Genomic DNA, 9073 nt, shown 5'->3' on the forward strand with positions numbered 1-9073 from the left:
TCTCTAGTCACCACAATAAATATAAATACTTCTTTGAAAATATTTAGCAATCTGTCTTCAACGAGTTTTGTTAGAAACGTCTGTCAGAGAAGGGTGAACCTGTAGAATCCTTAAAAAAACATACCCTTCATTCTTTGACTGCAGCCTCCTGTCTGGACTTATCCACTAATAAAGATATCTGTTCAATCCTGTTAGAATTTTGCAGCTTTGCGTGAGATCTGGTCTCATTCTTTGAATCTTTGGTGGAGAGAAGCTTACTTGATCCATTCTCTCTTCTTATGTCAGTCTTGTCACCTCAGGGATCAGTCTGGTAAACATTTGGTCCCTCCATAGCAAGAGTAAAGAGAGTTAAGAGTGGTTAATTATCATGTGTACTGACAGCAGAACAATTAAATTCTTAAGGGCCTGTCCCACGATGTGAGTTCACCCAGGAGCTCTCCCGAGTTTAAAAAAATCAAACTCGTTGAACCTCATCATGAGTATTTTCTTGGAAATTTTTCACACTGTTAAAAAAACTTCACGAATTTCTGCGTTTCCCGAGTACCTGCCGTTAGCATTACGAGCCACTACGAGATATCCACGAGCTCCGACGTACCCGCTACGTACATTCTACACGAGTTTGATTTTGTTTTTAACTCGGGAGCGCTCTTGGGTGAACTCGCATCATGGGACAGGCCCTTAACGGTAGGTACTCGGGAAATCTGTTAAACTCGTGACATTTTTTCAACACTGTGAAAAATGTCCATGAGTAAAAAAATACTCGTGATGAAAAAAATTGTTACTTTTTACTCGTACGAGCCGCTATGAGACACCCACGAACTCCTACGGACTCGCTACGGACATTCTCCGAGTTCGAATCAGGGGAAAACTCGGGAGAACTGTTGAATTGCCTCGTACAGTGGAACAGGCCCTTTACTTACAGAGGCATAACAGGCCGGTAACACAATACACTTCAATGGTTAGCATAGTGTAGTGTTTGAAAGCCTGATGGTCGTTGTTGGGAAGAAGTTATTCTTGAACCTGGTATTCACAGTTTTCAGACTCCTACACCTTCTTCTGAAGTAGGAGTAAAAACTAGAGGGTGGCCAGGGTGGTCTCCTTTATTCAAGTTGCCAAACCAGGCAGTGATGTAACCAGTTAATATACTCTGTACTGTACAATTTCAAAACAGTATTTGCTGACTTACGAAATCTTCTCAATCTCCTCAGGAAGTAGAAGTATTGATATTTTTCTTAATGATTGCTTCAATGTGCTGGACCCTGGACAGATCTTCACAGTGCCTTTGATAGCTCAGCGAGTAGAGTGGAGGACTGTAGGTGCTTACTGGTAATCCTTAGGTCGCTGGTTCGATTCCAGCTCGAAGGACGTCTATTCTTTTAATCAGAGGGTGATGAATCTATGGAATTCTTTGCCACAGAAGGCTGTGGAGGCAAAGCCAGTGGATATATTTAAGGCAGAAATAAATAAATTCTTGATTAGTATGGGTGTCATGGGTTATGGGGAGAAGGCAGGAGAATAGGGCTAGGAGGGAGAGGTAGATCAGCAATGATTGACTGGCGGAGGAGACTTTATGGGCCAAATGGCCTAATTCTGCTCCTACCACATGATCTTATGACCTTATGCATGTTTAGGAATTTGAAGTTGTTGACTCTCTCCAGCGACAGCTCATCAATGAAGACGGGTTTGCAGATCCTCGGCTTTTCCCTTCTAATGTCAACAATCAGCTCGCTGGTCTTGTTGACATTAAGACCAAGATTGTTATCCTGGCCCAATGCAATCAGATTTTCGATCTCCCTCCTCCACACTGACTCATCATTACCTGTTATTCGTCAAATAACTATGGTGTTGTCACCAAAATTAAAGGTGTCTTTGGAACTGTTTTCAGCTGCATAGTCATGGACGTTGAATTAGTAAAGCAGGGGGCTGAGCACACAGTCCTTGAGGTACTCCTCTGCTGATGGTTATCGGGGAGGAAGTGCTGTTGCCAATTCACACTGAATGTAGTCTACCAAGGAGGAAGTGGAGGATCCAGTTGCATAGGGATGAGCAGAGACTCAATTCCCCGAGTTTGATAACAAGTTTGGAGGTAATGATGGTGTTGAACACAGAGCTGTAGTTGATGTACAACAGTCTGATGTACATGTTCTTATTGTCCAGGTAGTCCAATGCAACATGGAAAGCCAGCAAGATCACATCCCACTTGATCTATTTTTGCATTAGGCAAATTGTAATAGGTCCAGGTCTTACAGAGATACATAGATACATAGACAATAATGCAGGAGTAGGCCATTTGGCCCTTCGAGCCCGCACCGCCATTCAATGTGATCATGGCCGATCATCCACAATCGGTACCCCGTTCCTGCCTTCTCCCCATATCCCTTGATTCCGTTAGCCCTAAGAGCTCTAACTCCCTATTAAATGCATCTAGTGAATCGGTCTCCACTGCCTTCTGAGTCAGAGAATTCTACAAATTCACAACTCTCTGTGTGAAAAAGTTTTTCCTCATCTCAGTTCTAAATAGCCTACCCCTTATTCTTAAACTGTGGCCCCTGGTTCTGGACTCCTCCAGCATCGGGGACATGTTTCCTGCATTTAGCATGTCCAATCCCTTACTCATTTTATATGTTTCTATAAGATACCTCTCATCCTTCCAAATGCCAGTGAATACAAGCCTAGTCACTCCATTCTTTCATCATATGACAGTCCCGCCATCCCGGAAATTAACCTCGTGAACCCACGCTGCACTCCCTCAATAGCAAGAATGTCCTTCCTCAAATTAGGTATGAGTAGGTAAGGTAAGAGCAGATATGCACCATAACCAACCTTTCAAAGCACTTCATCACCTCGGACATTAGTGCTACCGGTCGGTAGTTATTGAGACATGTCACCCTAGTATTATTGATACCATTTTAAAGCAGTTGGGGATCTCGGGCAAGAGCATCCTTCCTCAGAAACCAAAACTACACACAATACTCAAGGTGCAGTCTCACCAAGGTGCTGCACAATTCCAGCACCCTTGTTCCTCTAATCAAATCTTCTTGCTATGAAAGCCAACATAGCATTTGTCTATTTAAATCATCTGTTGCACTCTGCATGCGATTGCTGTATAATAACGTAAGACATATGAGCAGAATTAGGCCATTCGGCTCATCCAGTCTGAGTCCATCAACCCATTCAATCATGGCTAATCTATTGTTCCCTTTCAACCCTATTCTCCTGCCTTCATAGTTCGGTCCCTCACATCTCATCGCACTTCCACAATCACCCCACCTTCCTAATCTGTTACATTCAAATAATAACCTACCTTTCTGTTATTGCCACTAGACTGGATAACGTCACATTTATTCTCTTTATTCTATGTCTGCCATGCATCTCCCCACTCCTTCAGCTTCTACAAATCAACCTGAAGCTTCTCTGCGTTATCTTTAAAGATCACCTTTCCTCCAGTTTTGTGTTACCTGCACCCTGGAGATATTATATTTAGTTCCCTCACCAAATCATTAATATGTATCAGGCGTAGCTGAGATCTAAGCACTGATCTATGCAGCACCACTCTAGTCAATGTCTGCTGATCAGAAACAGAGATATCTATTCCAATTCTATGTTTCTAATTAGCAAAACAGTTATCTATCCATTTCAGTGCCTTACCCTTACGCATTTGGTTTAATAATGCATGCTAATCTCTTCTGTGAGATCTTATTGCAGCTTTCTGAAAGTCTAGATACACTACATCCACTTGTTCTCCCTCATTTATTCTGTTATGTCCTCAAAATTTTCCAGCAGCTGGGTTAAGCATGATTTCCCTTTTGCAAATTTACGCTAACCTCATCAGAACCCGTCATGCTTCTCCAAGTGATCTGATAGTACTTCTTCTATACTGGACTCTGGTATTTTCCCCAGTGTCAAGCAAGGGATAATATCTGCCTTGGGCACGATCGTCTTTCTGCAAATTCAAATTCGCCAAATCATAAAGTCTGCCCAAAATGTGGCTGTACTGATACAATAACCAGGGCAATGCAAAGTACAGAAGAAAAGGTGACAAACAAATAACAAAATAACCCAATTATGAGTGGAAATGGTATCAGAGATGTGTGAAAGTTCTGCCAGTTAAAGGATGTACCATGTACTTATTTATCTTAAATCCTAGAGAGCAACATGCTAGTTGTGATCACAGCAGACAGCACTGTGTTATCATCCCAACAGAGACCGCAGCGTGAATTTGGAACTCCAATTTGAGTGTGAGCGAGGAGGGCGAGGGAAAATAAAGTAGGTTGCGTTTAAGTAAAGATTCATAGAGTTGTCAATTTCTCTAAATTAATTGGAATTTGCTCAAAAATGTAAAAGAGTGAATAAGAACTCTTCCACAAACACTAACTTAGTCTGTGACTATAAACTTCTGTAGCTGATGTTATTTGACTCGAAAACATGTCACAAAGCTCAAAGCTGTTCTCTGCAAAACAGAAGCATAACCAATCAAACTGCTGGGGAATAATTCATGAAGACCTTTTGGTTTATTTATGAGTTTAAAATTACTTGTATAGGAAAGGGAAAATAGATTATGAAAGAAAACTGGCAGGGAACATAAAAACTGACTGCAAAAGCTTTTATAGATATGTGAAGAGAAAAAGATTAGTTAAAACAAATGTAGGTCCCTTGCAGTCAGAAACGGGTGAATTGATCATGGGGAACAAGGACATGGCAGACCAATTGAATAACTACTTTGGTTCTGTCTTCACTAAGGAAGTGCACTGTCTTCACTGCCGGAAATAGCAGGGGACCGGGGGTCAAATGAGATGGGGGAACTGAGTGAAATCCAGGTTAGCCGGGAAGTGGTGTTAGGTAAATTGAATGGATTAAAGGCCGATAAATCCCCAGGGCGAGATAGGCTGCATCCCAGAGTACTTAAGGAAGTAGCCCCAGAAATAGTGGATGCATTAGTGATAATTTTTCAAAACTCTTTAGATTCTGGAGTAGTTCCTGAGGATTGGGGGGTAGCTAATGTAACCCCACTTTTTAAAAAGGGAGGGAGAGAGAAAACGGGGAATTACAGACCAGTTAGTCTAATGTCGGTAGTGGGGAAACTGCTAGAATCAGTTATTAAAGATGGGATAGCAGCACATTTGGAAAGTGGTGAAATCATTGGACAAAGTCAGCATGGATTTATGAAAGGTAAATCATGTCTGACGAATCTTATAGAATTTTTCGAGGATGTAACTAGTAGAGTGGATAAGGGAGAACCAGTGGATGTGTTATATCTGGACTTTCAGAAGGTATTCGACAAGGTCCCACATAAGAGATTAGTATACAAACTTAAAGCACACGGTATTGGGGGTTCAGTATTGATGTGGATAGAGAACTGGTTGGCAGACAGGAAGCAAAGAGTAGGAGTGAACGGGTCCTTTACACAATGGCAGGCAGTGACTAGTGGGGTACCGCAAGGCTCAGTTCTGGGACCCCAGCTATTTACGATATATATTAATGATTTGGACGAGGGAATTGAATGCAACATCTCCAAGTTTGCGGATGACACGAAGCTGGGGAGCAGTGTTAGCTGTGAGGAGGATGCTAGGAGGCTGCAAGGTGACTTGGATAGGTTGGGTGAGTGGGCAAATGCATGGCAGATGCAGTATAATGTGGATAAATGTGAGGTTATCCACTTTGGTGGCAAAAACAGGAAAGTAGATTATTATCTGAATGGTGGCCGATTAGGAAAGGGGGAGATGCAACGAGACCTGGGTGTCATGGTACACCAGTCATTAAAAGTAGGCATGCAGGTGCAGCAGGCAGTGAAGAAGGCGAATGGTATGTTAGCATTCATAGCAAAAGGATTTGAGTATAGGAGCAGGGAGGTTCTACTGCAGTTGTACAGGGTCTTGGTGAGACCACACCTGGAGTATTGCGTACAGTTTTGCTCTCCTAATCTGAGGAAAGACATTCTTGCCATAGAGGGAGTACAGAGAAGGTTCACCAGACTGATTCCTGGGATGTCAGGACTTTCATATGAAGAAAGACTGGATAGACTTGGTTTGTACTCGCTAGAATTTAGAAGATTGAGGGGGGATCTTATAGAAACTTACAAAATTCTTAAGGGGTTGGACAGGCTAGATGCAGGAAGATTGTTCCCGATGTTGGGGAAGTCCAGAACAAGGGGTCACAGTTTAAGGATAAGGGGGAAATCTTTTAGGACCGAGATGAGGAAAACTTTTTTCACACAGAGAGTGGTGAATCTCTGGAATTCTCTGCCGCAGAAGGTAGTTGAGGCCAGTTCATTGGCTATATTTAAGAGGGAGTTAGATGTGGCCCTTGTGGCTAAAGGGATCATGGGGTATGGAGAGAAGGCAGGAACAGGATACTGAGTTGGATGATCAGCCATGATCATATTGAATGGCGGTGCAGGCTCGAAGGGCCGAATGGCCTACTCCTGCACCTATTTTCTATGTTTCTATGTTTCTATCTCCTGGGGATGTATCCCAGTGAGTCAGTGGTGCTGTTGTCTCTGATTTGATAGATCTGTTTGGATGAAGTGTCTTGGGCATGGAATAGAATTAAAATTTGAATTGACATCTTCTTTGGCATGTTCGTGCTGTGTTCTTATCAGATTTTGGGAAGCAGGTGAGACTCCATTAAGAATCAAGGGCATCATAACTATTGAAATCTGGGTCTGATGACATTATTCACACATTGATGCAATTTTATTCTCAGTCCATACAACATGCTGACTTTTCTGAACCATATGGGCTGAATCAGCTAATAGAGCTGCTGCTGCCTCCACAGCACCTGGTGATCCAGGTTCAATCCTGATCTTGGGTGCTCGTTTTACACGTTCTGCATGTAACCGCTTGCAATTCCTCCAAGTACTCCAGTTCTCGTCCACAGCCCAAATACATACAGAATGGTAGATTAATTGGCCACTAATAATTGTCCCTATTTTGTAAGTGAATGTTAGAAACTTAAGAAAGCTCATGAGAATATGAAAATATCTAAAAAAATTGGGTTAATGTAGAATTAGTGTAAATGGGTGATTGACGGCTGGATGGCATTGGTGGGATAAAGGTATTGTTTCTCATAAGTCTCTGATGCTGCCTCACGGTGCCAGATACCTAGGGTTCGTTCTTGTCGCCGGGTGCTCTCTGTGTGGAGTTTGTATGTTCTCCATGCGACAGCGTGGGATTCCTCCAGGGGTTCCAGTTTCCTTTCATATTCAAGGGCATGCGGGTTTATAGGTTGACTGGCTTCTGTAACTGGACACCAGGAAGTACGATAACATAGAATTGATGTGATTGGATGATCAATGGCCGGCGTGGACTCGGTGGGCCAAAAGGTCTGTCTAAACTAAATTAATCTAGCACTCTCTAAATCTGTGCCATATCTGCTCGATCTTTACAATGTGCTCTATTATTACATCCATCAAGTCTTTTGAATGGACTTGGCAACGGACCTGAATTAATACGCCACAGTCGTTACAGACTTCATAAGGAAATGTGTGGAGGACTGCGTTCCAACCATCCACCTTCTGAGTGTTTCCTAACCAGGAGCCTTGGATGAACCATGAGATTCGCATTCTTTTGTGACGGCAAGATCCCAGGCATTCAGGTCTGGCGATGCAGAGGTCTATAAGAAGTCCAGATACGACCTTGGTAAGGCCATCAAAAAGGCTAAAAGGGACTTCTGCTCTAAGCTGGAGGATGAGACGTATGTACGGCAACTGTGGCAGGGCTTGAATGCCATCACTTCCTACAAGGCGAAATCAGGAGGCAGCTCAAACGACAGTTAAGCATCACTCCTTGATGAGCTCAATGCTTTCTAGGCACGGTTCGATAGGGAGAACACTGATGTGCCTTCCCGAGCCCCTATTCACCCTGACGGTGTTACAGTCATAGTTATAGAGGTCGTTGTCAGAAAATCCTTAAGGGGGGTGAACCCTCGGAAAGCGCCTGGACCTGATGGTATACCCGGCCGTGTTCTAAAACCCTGTGCGGACCAACTGGCTGGAGTTTTTACGGCCATTTTCAACCTCTCACTTCTGAGGTCTGAGGTTCCCACCTGCTTTAAGAGGGCATCAATAATACCGGTGCCCAAGAAGAGTAAGGTGACGTGCCTCAATGACTATCGACCCTGCTTTACTCTCTCTATACCCATGGCTGCGTAGCCTGTCACAGTGCGAACTCCATCATCAAGTTCGCCGATGACACCACTGTGGTTGGATGAATCACAGATGGGGACGAGTCAGAGTATAGAAGTGAGATCGACCGACTGACCAAATGGTGCCAGCACGACAAACTGGCTCTCTACATCAGGAAGACCAAGGAACTGATAGTGGACTTTAGTAGGGGAAGGATGTGGACCCACAATCCTGTTCATATCAACTGGTGGAGAGGGTTTTCGTGTTAGTTTTCTAGGTCTACACAAAACTTGAGAGTCTTCAATTTACAACAGAAGTCTTTAATGCTTTACTCAATGCTGACAGCAAGCCAACTAAAAATGCCTGCACACACAGAATCTGAATGCACACCCACACTATCTACGGACAGTATAAACTATATAGAAAACATCTCCCTTTGTCCTGTGCAGCACCACCTGCTGTGCGGGAGGAGCAACAAGTCCTCCCACCCCACACAGTTCACCAAACATCACAAGGGTCAATAACTTCAAATTCCTGGGCGTGCATATATCAGTAGATCTTCCCTAAACTTCTGCCGCCGGTGCACGGTAGAGAGCATTCTGACTGGTTGCATCGTGGCCTGGTTCGGCAACTTCAACTTCCAGGAGCGCAAAAGACTACAAAAAGTTGTGACCACTGCCCAGTCCATCACCGGCTTTGACCTCCCCACCATCGAAGGGATCTAACGTAGTTGCTGCCTCAAAAAGGCAGCCAAAATCATCAAGGACCCACACCATCCTGGCCACATACGTAACTCACCACTGCCATCAGGAAGAAGGTACAGGAGCCTGAAGACTGTAACGTCCAGGTACAGGAACAGCTACTTCCCCACAACCATCAGGCTATTAAACACAACAAATAAGCTATCAGATTCAGATTCAGATTCAATCTTTATTGTCATTGTGCAATGTA

General features: G+C 43.6%; 1 non-coding gene across 1 annotated transcript; it reads left to right on the forward strand.

The window, feature by feature from the left end:
• Positions 1 to 1279: 1279 nt before the first annotated feature.
• On the forward strand, positions 1280 to 1365 carry trnay-gua. The gene is given in 2 exon segments: positions 1280 to 1316; positions 1330 to 1365. It is a non-coding gene; the product is annotated as a tRNA-Tyr (tRNA).
• The last annotated feature ends 7708 nt before the right edge of the window (positions 1366 to 9073 follow it).

This window comes from Amblyraja radiata, chromosome 5 (genome assembly GCF_010909765.2).
Source record: "Amblyraja radiata isolate CabotCenter1 chromosome 5, sAmbRad1.1.pri, whole genome shotgun sequence".
NCBI lineage: Eukaryota > Metazoa > Chordata > Chondrichthyes > Rajiformes > Rajidae > Amblyraja > Amblyraja radiata.